This window comes from Lepisma saccharinum, chromosome 8 (assembly GCF_977018435.1).
Source record: "Lepisma saccharinum chromosome 8, izLepSacc3.1, whole genome shotgun sequence".
Lineage (NCBI taxonomy): Eukaryota > Metazoa > Arthropoda > Insecta > Zygentoma > Lepismatidae > Lepisma > Lepisma saccharinum.
Window position 1 is genome coordinate 13,628,516 of NC_139236.1, and position 12,222 is coordinate 13,640,737.

A 12,222-nucleotide genomic window follows, 5' to 3' on the forward strand; every position below is an offset into this window, starting at 1 on the left:
AGTTTTAAAAACAACTTTTTCATGTTAAGACAACTTTTAGGAATACGCTGATAATTCTAGTGTAAAATAAGTGACATGGAACAGTGTTTCTTATGAAATATTTCAGTCACAGCACATACTGGAAATATAATATATTTTTCATGAAAGTAGAAGTTATTTTTAACTTGCAGTCACTCACCAGTCCTTTGTCAGCCACCATGGATGAAAGATGTGTTGGGAATTGCTTATTGTTTGTCTCTTTAGATGTAGTAGAACAAGAATATTCTTACAGGTATTATTGTGAAGGTGATTAAGCAATGTTATGTGCAGATTAAGCTCCATGCAAGATGGAAAATTAAGTAAACTCTAGAAGGCTTTTGTGCTAGGACTTGAAGGTATGGTACCTTGAAAGCAACGTTAGCATGTGACTGAGAAAGTGCTGTGTATTTTTTTTCATAAATAACTTGTATTATTGTTTACATTTTTCCTCGCAAAAAATTATGTATACATAAGAACACAAATCTATCCATTCTTTAGTTTTCAGTAATTTGGCCCAACATAAAACCATACTTTGGTCAAACGTAAAAACATACAACGGGCAAGGGACTGATTGGTTATTACAGAGAATAAAATCAAGCGAGAAAATTTTTATTTTGATGGTATACAAGTGCATACCCTGGCTATTTTTCTACATAGTCACCATGACGGTCCAAGCATTTTCGGTACCATGGAACAAGTTTACGTAGACCCTCTGCGTAGAAATCTGCTGCCTGGGATCTCGGCCAGTCGGGAAATGATGTCCTGAGAACTTCACTATCATCGAAATGTTGTGAAGTAAGCCACTTTTTGAGATGAAGGAACGGAAAGTAATCACTTGGGGCAAGATCGGGACTATATGGTGGGTGATTAAAACATTCCCATTTTTTAATTGTCGCAACAGTATGGTCAGCTGTGTGTGGGCAGGCAGAATGCCAGTTTTAGACGGCACGTCGCAGATTAGACAGTGTTTGGCAATACACATCTGCTGTGATGGTTCGTCCTGATTGTAGGAATTCCACGAGGATTACACCATTTTGGTCCCAAAACACTGTTGCCATGATTTTGCGATATGATGGTGTTTGCTCGAATTTCTTCGGTTTCACTGAACCGGAGTGACACCATTGCATGGTTTGTGTTCTTTCTACTCACCAGTAACATACAATTCCAGGTTTCGCCTCCAGTCACTATGTGAGAAAACAAGTCATCCCCATCCTTCTCCCAGCAGGTGAAAAAATCATTTCTTAGCATGACACAAATGAAAAGTCTCAGCATAGGCAAACTGCGGTTCACTTCATTTTTGGTGTATGGCAAATTCAATCTCATTTTTCTTTTTTATATGGAAAAACACCATGATAAGACTTTCTCAATCGTAAGAGGAATGATGGTAGGGGGGGTGTTTTGAGCTGTTCAAACTTGAAATTGGAACGGAGTGTTGAAATAGGACCAAGTTTCAAATATTGATTATCTCATAATATTCTACTTTCCTTCCTCTTTACAACGAGCTCAAGAACGCCTCTGTATGTGCATTCGTTCCTGATATATATGCAATTGAAAACTGCATGTTTGTGAAAAATGACTTTTTGTTTGATCAACCCTCCTATATTACGTATTAATCATATTTTCACAAAATCCTTTCACAGGTGTAGGTTTTGGAGCAAATCAAAGCTGTGTACCAAATATCATCAAAATCGGTGACTATGAGGGTCAACTCCTGGCTGATTTGACATGGATTGACCCATATATAATATCATGAAGGCTCTAAAGATATCAACCCTACTGATTTAAAAGATGCAAAGAAAATGATTCCAGCTATAATAAAACAAAAAGTACACCAACAGAGACCTTAAAACTGATACAGGGTCATGATTTAATTAACTTCATTTGCTGAACCTTGCCCAAGAATAAAGCCCATTGAAATTGAAAACTTTGCGAACGAACAAAGTTTTTCAAAACTAAAGCTAATGAAAAATTATCTTTGGTCAACCATGTCTGAAACTCACTTGAGTGGTCTAATGGTGATATCAATAGAGCACCAGCTGGCTAAGACATCAATGTGATCAAGGAATTCACTAGTCGCAGTAAAGCAAGAAAAGTTTTCTTTGGTTAAAGAAGATAAGTTTAACTAATTAAGATAAATTTAACTAAATAAGATAAATTTAACAACTATAGTCATTACATTTTAGTTACTCTTAAAACCTATATTTATGTAGTTTTATTATATTAAGAACTGTATTATCAATGCAAATTGTTTACATTTTATGCAAGATAGTATTATACGAAAAAGAATATTACAGGTAATTTTTTAAAAAAATCCAATTATTAATAGACCTATAATGGTAAAAATATGAGGTCAAGTCTTCAAAGCATTTCTTTCCTAATACGTGTTGCATTTAAGATTTGTTTAATAACAAATGTAATTTTGTGTTGCATTTGTAAACATTATCTGTGCTCGAGACATCCCTTTGATCATAATAGTACATATTACAATAGTGTAACAGGTCTTATTGTTTATTTTATAGTTTGATGTGTAGTTTTACTTAGGAATATATTATTTTTCAATTTCCCGTTGCTGCATAGTGACGAGGGAGTAGGCGTTAGAAAGGGAGTGGCATCTGCCGTCACCGCCCTGGGTGGTAAAATGGCTGAATTTTTATAATTCTGTATCATGTTGCTGCTATTTTTGGCTAATCAGGAAGATAACTGTGAAGTGGTGACCACTCATGGGACACATACAAGGGAAGTCATAATCTGATGAATACACACCGTGTTCCAAAAGGTACTTTACAATTTTCATATCATACAGCACAACTTGTAATTGACAAAGAAGAATCATACTTTGTTGTAAGCGATTCACCAATGCCTAAAGTTTCTTTTTGTCAGGTAAGTAAGATGGTGCACCACCAGGATTGGCCTTAGACATGAGAGATGTCTTGGACAGGACATTTCGAGGATGTTAGATTGGAAGAGATGGTCAAATTGTTTGGCATCATAGATCCCCTGACATTACACCCCTGGACGTCTTTTTGTGAGGCTATATCAAAGACACAGTGTACAGTACTTCTGTCACTGATCTTGATGACTTGAATGCCAGAATAAAGAGTTGCCAATGCCACAGATGATAGGGATATGATGTGGAGGATAGATATTGTATGTGCCACCAGAGGTGCACATGTTTAAGTGAACTAATGCAAAATAAAACTTCATGTGTTGGTAAATCAAATGGGGCATGGAATGTTTCTTTGTGTCAATTGCAAGTTGTGCTGTATGACATCAAAGATGTAAAGTACCTTTAGAGAACCTTGTACCTTGTGTGTGTGTATATATATATAGATACATACACATACGCATACATACATACACACACACACTCACACACATAATACTAACTGCTCCAACACAACTTATTCACAACACAAAACAAAACCAAATTACATCATCTTGTGTTACACCACTTGTGCTTTGTGAAATTAAATAGCAAAAAACAAAATAAAATACACCAACTGAAATTGTGACAGTAAAACTTTTATTAACTTTTCATTAAAACAAAACTTTTTTTTGCTTGTAGTTTGCTACAAAAGCAGATTTGTGCTAGTACCTCAATATATGTAAGTGAATAATTCTTTAAACCCTGCATTGGTCGTGCACAGTCTCTCGTTCGAGGTGTTTCATTTTAACATCGTTCAACTCTCCCTCTGTCAACGATCCCTTCCCACGATTTTGTTTTCATTGTTAGTAAGATATTCGAGCCCCTAGGAAGGGATCGTTGAAGCCCCTTGCTATCTAAGTCTATTCGTGGCTATAGGAGTACCTAGTTTTCACTGAAAACCTGATATGCCATTCCATGCCCAATTAACGAAGAGTACCTTTTTATAATTTTATAGAATTTCAATTTTTATAGTTTTAAAGAATCTCAATTGTTGCAAGAAAAGATCTATTTGTAATAATTGAGGATTTGGCGATTTAGACCATTAATTTGGCATATTTATAAAACCTGGTCTGAGACTGTGCGCAACCATAGACGTAACGAAGGGTTAATCATCAACACAATTGGCCAAAAAAGGAAATATATATATATATATATATATATATCACAAACTTATTCCAAATAAAAAAGATGGAATTAAGAGTATTTATTTTAAAAACACTAAAACTTAAAAAAATAAATGGGTAACTACAGAACTATAGATGTAAAAAATATATCTCCCAATGTTAAAAATCTGATTCCTGATTGATCCCTTTCTTTCTTGTAATTTATGGTTGTTACATGGAAGTTGCACTTTTCAACTGTATTGGAAGAAGGAAACTACAATGCAACAAAATACATTCATAGAGAACAGATAACTCGAATCGTAATTTTAATAAAAATATAATAATCAAATCTACAGAACTAAAATGTTCTCATCTTGTGTAAGCAGACATCATTTTCTGATGATTTGGGGTTTTAATACGATTTTGCACACTTCTCATGTGTTGCTTAATATATGTTAAAAAGTTTGTTTAAAAAAATATATTTGATAATTTTCTTTCTAATTATGTGTGACAAAAACAATTTAAGCTCCTAATTAACTATTGCTGCCTTTTTCTAAACTTTCTGACTCTCAAATCACAAACAATGTCATGTAGTAGTAGTAATGTTGCTAGTAGTGTTATTTCTTTAAATTTTACAACAGAACTAAAATAGGAACCATTTTGTAAACTGTATACATATAAAAGAGAAAACATTATATTTCAAGTGGAAAGGTAATTAACATCTAGAAACCTTAAATATTGCAGGAAAGCGTTTACATGTGTGTGCAACTTTTCAATGAAATTATATTTTTCACTTAAAATGAAATTATGAATTAATGCAAACATGGCATACTTTTAATTTTCTACATAGTTTTGCAAATTTCAAATGGCTAAAAAAAGTAGTTAAAATGAAATATTAACAGCAGTTGCATTGCAAGTTCAATTCAAATATCCACCTTCAGTAACAGTGTTTGTGTACATGATTTTTTAAATACCAGTACATTATTCTACCAGTACATTATTCTTTCATGGTTAAAAACTTTTCAACAAAACTGACTGTAGAGTTACTTGTAGAATTACACTTGATGACCTTTATCTGACTGAATATATCATTTATAACAAATATATATATAAATAAATATTTATAACTTGACATGAAAATACAGGTTTGGGACACATTTTTGCAGTTGAGAAGATTGTAATAGTGTGTCAAATGCATGAATCTGGTTACAAAATTATGATCACTGTTAAGAAATTTTACTATACACAACAATCACAATATTTTACATTTCATCACACAGAGAGGTAGAGCACCTGGAATAGATGAAGTGCCAGGAAATGATACTAGGAGCAGGAGTGATTGGTGTGAAGTGGCTATACTGTGTTGAAAACAATGTGGCAAGAGAGAGAAGTTCCAAAAGATTGGACAAAGGGACTAATAGTTCCATATTCAAGAAGGGGAACAGAAAGGAATGTGAACACTACATAGGAATTATAACCGATTGTTGTAGGACTTATGCTTTGGAACGAATGAGGATGAAAAAGACTTAAACTTGCTCTTAAATAATAGACTGAGTCCCAAAGAAAAAAAATATATAAGCGCTCGTGAATTTCAGTGTGGGGTAGTTGCAACAGTATGGCTTCTTGTCTTTGCAGTTGATGTCCGCACGCATGTTGCTGGAAAAACGCGAAAAGTTTGTAGTAATTCGAGCTGTTGATATTTTTTAGATTTCATCACAGCGAAACACAAAAGGGCATGGATAGTTCGAGCCCAAAAGAGAACTCAAATGGTGAACTCGTAGTTTGAAAGATGGAAAAACTTGTAGTGTGATGAATCGGTGCGAGGTGGCCTCTACCGCCAGCTTTTTAAGGATACAGACAGGAGGAATGAAGAGGAGTTGAAGAATATAAGTGCTCAGTGATTTTGATAGTGAGTCTTCTTTAAATGTTGAGAGCTCTCAATGTATGGTCTTATTAGCGTTGGTCTTCATAAAGTTAAAAGTACAGTGCTGAACTATACAACCGTGAGTAATATTTCTCAATGTGTTATATTAGCTTCTATTTTGTGTTAATTTTTAAGTATGGTTACATATTTGAATCTTCGCAGAGACAATCAGGGCATTCTCCATAAATTCCTGTATCTGATCCTTTCAGTATAAATCAAGTGAAGGAGACTTACCAAGGACCTCCTCATAATTGTTTATTGTTAATTAGAAATTCAGAAATAAAAGTTTGTAAAAGGTTATTTTCTTTTCTGCTTTATACAGTAAATCAGATTTTGTGAAAAGCTGAAAATCCTGTTCGTAGCTTGAACAAAAGCAGTAAGCTCATTCTTAAGCAAAATAACAATTTTTTTATGTTATAGAATAACAATAATGTGCCACTCAGCAAAGGTGTATGAGAAAATATTAGATAAAATAATAAGGGAAGTAACAGAACTGAACATGAGAGAGAAACAGTATGGATTTAGAAGAGGCAGATCAACAGTAGACCTGATATTTACCATAAGGCAAATACAGGAAAGGCACTATGAATATGGAAATGATTTGATAATGGCATTCCTACATATACCAGGTGGCCCACATAAAAGTAGCCCAGCTGGGCAATACCAGAGACGAGCTAATAATTGTGTGTAACTCTAATATAACTCTATACGTATGCCGCAAAAACAGATACTGCATGAAACACCACTCCATGACCACAAAAGTTGGCGCCACTAGAAATGAAAGTAATTCCCTGCCTAGCAGTTCTGGTAAACAAGTCAAGAAGATGGTGTTTTCCATGCAGCAGCGAATTGTGATAGTGGAAGAAAATTTGCCGACATTTTTTCACTCATGTTGTTCTTCTCTAATTTAATAATAACCAGTGACTTACATACGGAACTTAACAGTCAAAATGACAAATGCTTCTTCTGGATGCAGCTCGTTCAGTTGTTTAGTTTTATTGTTTAGCTGGAATTAACCTTGTTCTTTGAATCAACAGTGAATAATGCAGTTTATTGTGGCTTCTTTAAACTTGCGAACGTTTTATGATGACATGACACCAGAAGAAAGACTATACTCCTACTTCCAACAAGATGGAGCCACATGCCACACTTCGAACGAATCCCTGGCATTGGTGCATGAACTGTTTATAGAAGATCGCACAGTAAGCAAGGAGTTGTGGCCCCTCATTCCCCAGATTTGTCCTCCTGTGATCTTTCTCTCTGGGGATGTTTAATGCAGAAGGTGTATGCAAATAACCCCCATACCCTGGCTGAACTGCATTCCATCTTACTATATTATTGTATCGGGCCTATCCGATGGTGCAGTGGTAGCGTCGTTGTCTTGTAATCAAGGGGTCCCAGGTTCGATACCTGGTGGAGGCACATAGTGGTTCGGATCCCACTTTAAACTGTAGGTCCAGTCACGATTAGCCTTACTGTGCATAAAGTGGACTTAAAATACCAATTCAATAAATATATTATTGTATCGATGAGTACGAAACAACAGGGGCATACCAACACCATCCAGAGCATCACAGGCTGTGTTAGCCAATATGCTGAGACGTGCGCAGAACTGTTTCCACGTTAAAGGGGGCCACTTTCAACATCTCTTGTAACATGCAGGTAAGCCAGTGTTCATATTTTTCTACTCTTTCCTAGCTTTCTTTTGGCTGGTATCTGGCATTACCATGCCGGGCTACTTTTATGTGGGCCACTCTGTAGAAAAGGCATACGATAGCATGGACAGAACAAAGATTTGGAAGGCTCTAAGAAAGAAAGGAACGAGGAAGAGATAGTGTGTAGAGTGCAGAGCACATACAAGGCCAACCAGAGCTGTGTGAAGACACCAGTGGGAAGAATGGAGTGGTTTGGTATAAGTAATGGACTAAAACAGGAAAGTGATCTTTCCCCACTGCTCTTCATAATTACAATGGATGCAATTAACCAAGAGGTGGGGAAGAAGAGAGGAGAGGAGGAGATGAAGGCCCTGTTGTTCGCTGATGACTTAGTGATATGGGGGAACAGGGAAGAAGTAGTACATAGACAGCTTGATAGTTGGAATGAGGAAATAAGAAGAGCAGGAATGAAATTTATTGAGAAAAGAGTGTAGTACTAATAACAACAAGAAACAGAGCTAGAAATGTACCAAGAATAAAGATGGACACAGAAGAGTTGAGGATAGTGGAGAGCTTCAAATATCTAGGAAGCATAATTGAGAGAAGTGGAAGAATAGATGAGGAAGTAAACAGAAGAGAACAAATGGGTGGTGGACTATATCAAAGCATTTGAAGATTAATATGTACCTATGAAATGAAATATGGTAATATACTGGGTGATTTTTTTAACCTGAATCATTTGAATATCTTGAAAAAAAATCATCCTACAAAAAAATGTTCCAAATAAAAAGTTGATAGTTTGGAGGGGGAAGTTTAGTGGTGCAACAAAAGAACACCCCCTCCCCCTCTTGTAGGTGGGGCGGGGGGCAACTTTGAAATTTCAAATAGAAACCCCTATTTTTTATTACAGATTCGGATTTTTACGGAAAAAAATACATAAGTTTTGTCTGAAACATTTTTTTCGATTCGTGATAGATGGCGCTATAATCGACAAATTTTCATTTCTTGAATGTTTACACTTTAAAACCAATGTATTTCATTTCGCAATTCATTTAAATTCAAAAAATAAAACATTCTCGTGCATGAACTTTGTACTAATTCTTGACAAATCTTTTGAGATTTCATTAAGCTGGTAATTCGCCTATTTACAACATTTAAAAGTTAGATTCGATATTTGTTTAATTTTTTTTATTGTTGTGTGAAAGATGCTTAAGAAAGCTACAACAGAAAAAAATAAAAATAATAAAACAATGTCAAGAAACAGTTCCTTTTTAGACTTTTCCTGTTAAATCATTGTTTGTTTTTCATTGCTTTTTAGATCACAAGAATGGTCCGAGCGATTAATTTGACTAAGCTGTTGATACTTTTTAATATCAATGGATGTATTAACTGTAGAAGAGAAAATTGAAATGGTTCTCGTGTATGGAGAATCTGGAAGGAATCTCTGTCAAGCTGTCATTGTTTATGCTCAGCGTGTTTCAGACAGGGTGCGTTCTTTCGCTTCGTTTCAACGTACAGTCAATCAATTTACTACTGAAGGAAGCGTTAAACCTAAACAAAAGACCCGTCGAAGAACAGTTACTGGAGAAGAAAATGAAATTAATGTGTTAGCTGCTGTGGCCCATGATCCTCATGTCAGCTCATGAAAATTTGTCGATTATAGCGCCATCTATCACGAATCGAAAAAAATGTTTCAGACAAAACTTATGTATTTTTTCCCGTAAAATCCGAATCTGTAATAAAAAATAGGGGTTTCTATTTGAAATTTCAAAGTTGCCCCCCACCCCACCTACAAGAGGGGGAGGGGGTGTTCTTTTGTTGCACCACTAAACTTCCCCCTCCAAACTATCAACTTTTTATTTGAAACATTTTTTTGTAGGATGATTTCTTTTCAAGATATTCAAATGATTCAGGTTAAAAAAATCACCCAGTATAACACATACTATGTGCCAATAATTACATACGGAACAGAGACTTGGACAATGACAATGACAGAGAGAGATAAAAGTAAGATGCAGGCAGTGGAGAAGAAATTTTTTTTAAAGACTGCCAGTAAGAGCTTACCATGCACAAGGAGTGGGGAGAAGGGCAAGGGGGAGACCAAGATGTTGGTGTAAAGAGCAGATATCAGAGAGTGTTAGGAGAAGAGGATAAGATTGGAATTTTGTGGAAAGGGAGGGGTGATGGAAGACCAGGGAAAAATGGAGAGGCTTCACTTCTATTCTGACCCAGCCAGAGGCAGGAAACGGCAAAGGATGATGATGATGATAACCACAAAGTGATGATTTAATAAAAACATTAATTTTGGCAAAACTTCAATGAAATGGTACAAAAATGGAGTTCTCTATAAAAATTTTAAAATGGTGATAATTTTTGTGTACCTGTAGCAGTACAACACATGAAAACATTAAATGTGAACTGAAGCCTCTTCTCCTCATCCTTCTCCAGATGGAAAAGACAATGTGTTTTTCTTTTACTGTGAACGTTGGCAGTGAGTCATCAATAGTAATAGGGTAATAAACTATATTTGTACAAGTAACATGAAAATTAATGTACTGTGCATCAGAAATGAAAATGAACTTACTGGCTTTAGGTGATTGAATAAAAGTATATCAAAACAAAAACATACAAATTACATGCAAGATTAATGCTAGACTGGTTTCAAATTAGATTACCAATGCCTTCTGTACTACATGTTGCATGGATGGACTGATATGAAATCTTTTATCAATACTGATAAAGTACTGATAGAAATTTGCCGACACTGATAACTGGTACATTGCTGATCTGATATAATAGGTATTGCAAATGTTCCTTGAAGAACATAAATGGATCATTCATTAGTCTTTAATGTTCATCTGTAATTAGTGACTGCAATGGGATTTGCTTGGAAAAAGGAACTGCATTTTTAGACACTTGCATTACAAAACCATAAAGTAAAAGAAACAATGCATTGCCACTAAAAAAGCTAAATGGGTCCCCAAGCCTATGAGCAGTACACAACCCTGAACATTATCACAGATGTGTTTCAAACATGTGTCGAAGAGTTTGATCATGTCTTGAAGTGTCACTTTCAGTACTTGTACTGTTCATTGCAAATAATTAATTTTTTGGTTCCGTGCGACTTACTCACTATCATATATAAGCATAAATTCGAAATTAGTTAATTTACTTACATATAGTTGTCGTAGATGACATTTCGGTGGCAAATGCCCCCTTCTTCAGGTCATGAAGTCGGCTAATACGTGCATACGTAAAGCTTCGTCATTTAGAAAGGATCAAGGTATATGCGTGGACAGGTTGAATGTTAGGATGACTAATGACTAAAACGTCATAAAACTGTTAAAACTGCTATAAAAATTGTTAAAACCCGTAATGTTACTCTATCACAACTCCATGTTGGCAGGAACAAGTACGTTTAATTACTATTAAAAATTGTTAAAACCGGTTAATTTTGTATGTATTAAATGTGGGATGAAAGCCCCTAAATGTGTAGAAAAACACTTTAATAGTTACAAAAGAGAGGGGAAAAGAAAGGGCGATGAATTAGAAGGAAAAAAGGGCATATATAGAATCAAATGTCAGTGTAAGAAAGAATATGTGGGGCAAACTGGCAGGAGTATGGGGATTAGATGAAAAGAGCATGATAAAGATATTAGAAATGGAAACCCCCACAAGGGATTATCGGAGCATGTATTAGAAGAGGAGCATGAGATAATCACTCGGGAAGTTATACGTGAGGAAGACAAATTATTAAGCAGGAATGTTTACGAGGCCTCATTTATATGTAAAGATAGAGAAAATAAGCTGAATAGGGATGATGGGAATATTGATGAAATTTGGTTAGGAATGTTGATGAAATGGAATAATCAAGAATATAAAGAAATCGGTAAAGTAAAGTAAAAGTAAAGTGTTCCCCTGTGCTTAGCACCATGCCATGAAGGCGTATAGGAGGTGTGGGGGTAACGAAATCGGTTTCAAGGTTAACCTGGGCGTTGAGTGGGAGACAAGTATCATATGCGACTTCTAGTTTGAAATTACATAACAGCAGGAGAGGGGAGTAAGGGGAAGGAGGAAAAGTGACTCACTTGCAACCTCAAGCACTTGAAAGCATACCAGTTCCTGTCCACGTGTATCAGTGTTAGGGTAACCTCACCGGTTTTAACAATTTTTAATAGTAATTAAACATACTTGTTCCTGTCAACATGGAGCTGTGATAGAGTAACATTATGAGTTTTAACAATTTTTATAGCAGTTTTAATAGTTTTATCACGTTTTAGTCATTAGTCATCCTAACATTCAACCTGTCCATACATATACCTTGATTCTTTCTAAATGACGAAGTTTACGTATGCACGTAATAGCCGACTTCATGACCTGAAGAAGGGGCCAGTTGCCACCGAAACGTCGTCTATGACAACTGTATACTCACTTTATTGCAAAGGTGAGGTGCAGGTTTCCATGGTGGATTTGCTTAACTTCCATATATGCGTACAATACCTACTGAAGGAAGATTTTTATACACACTGCACTAGTGTTTTATTCCCTTTTGTGGTTAAAAGGAATCAAAAACAGTTCTTCTTTAGCTTTCCAGTC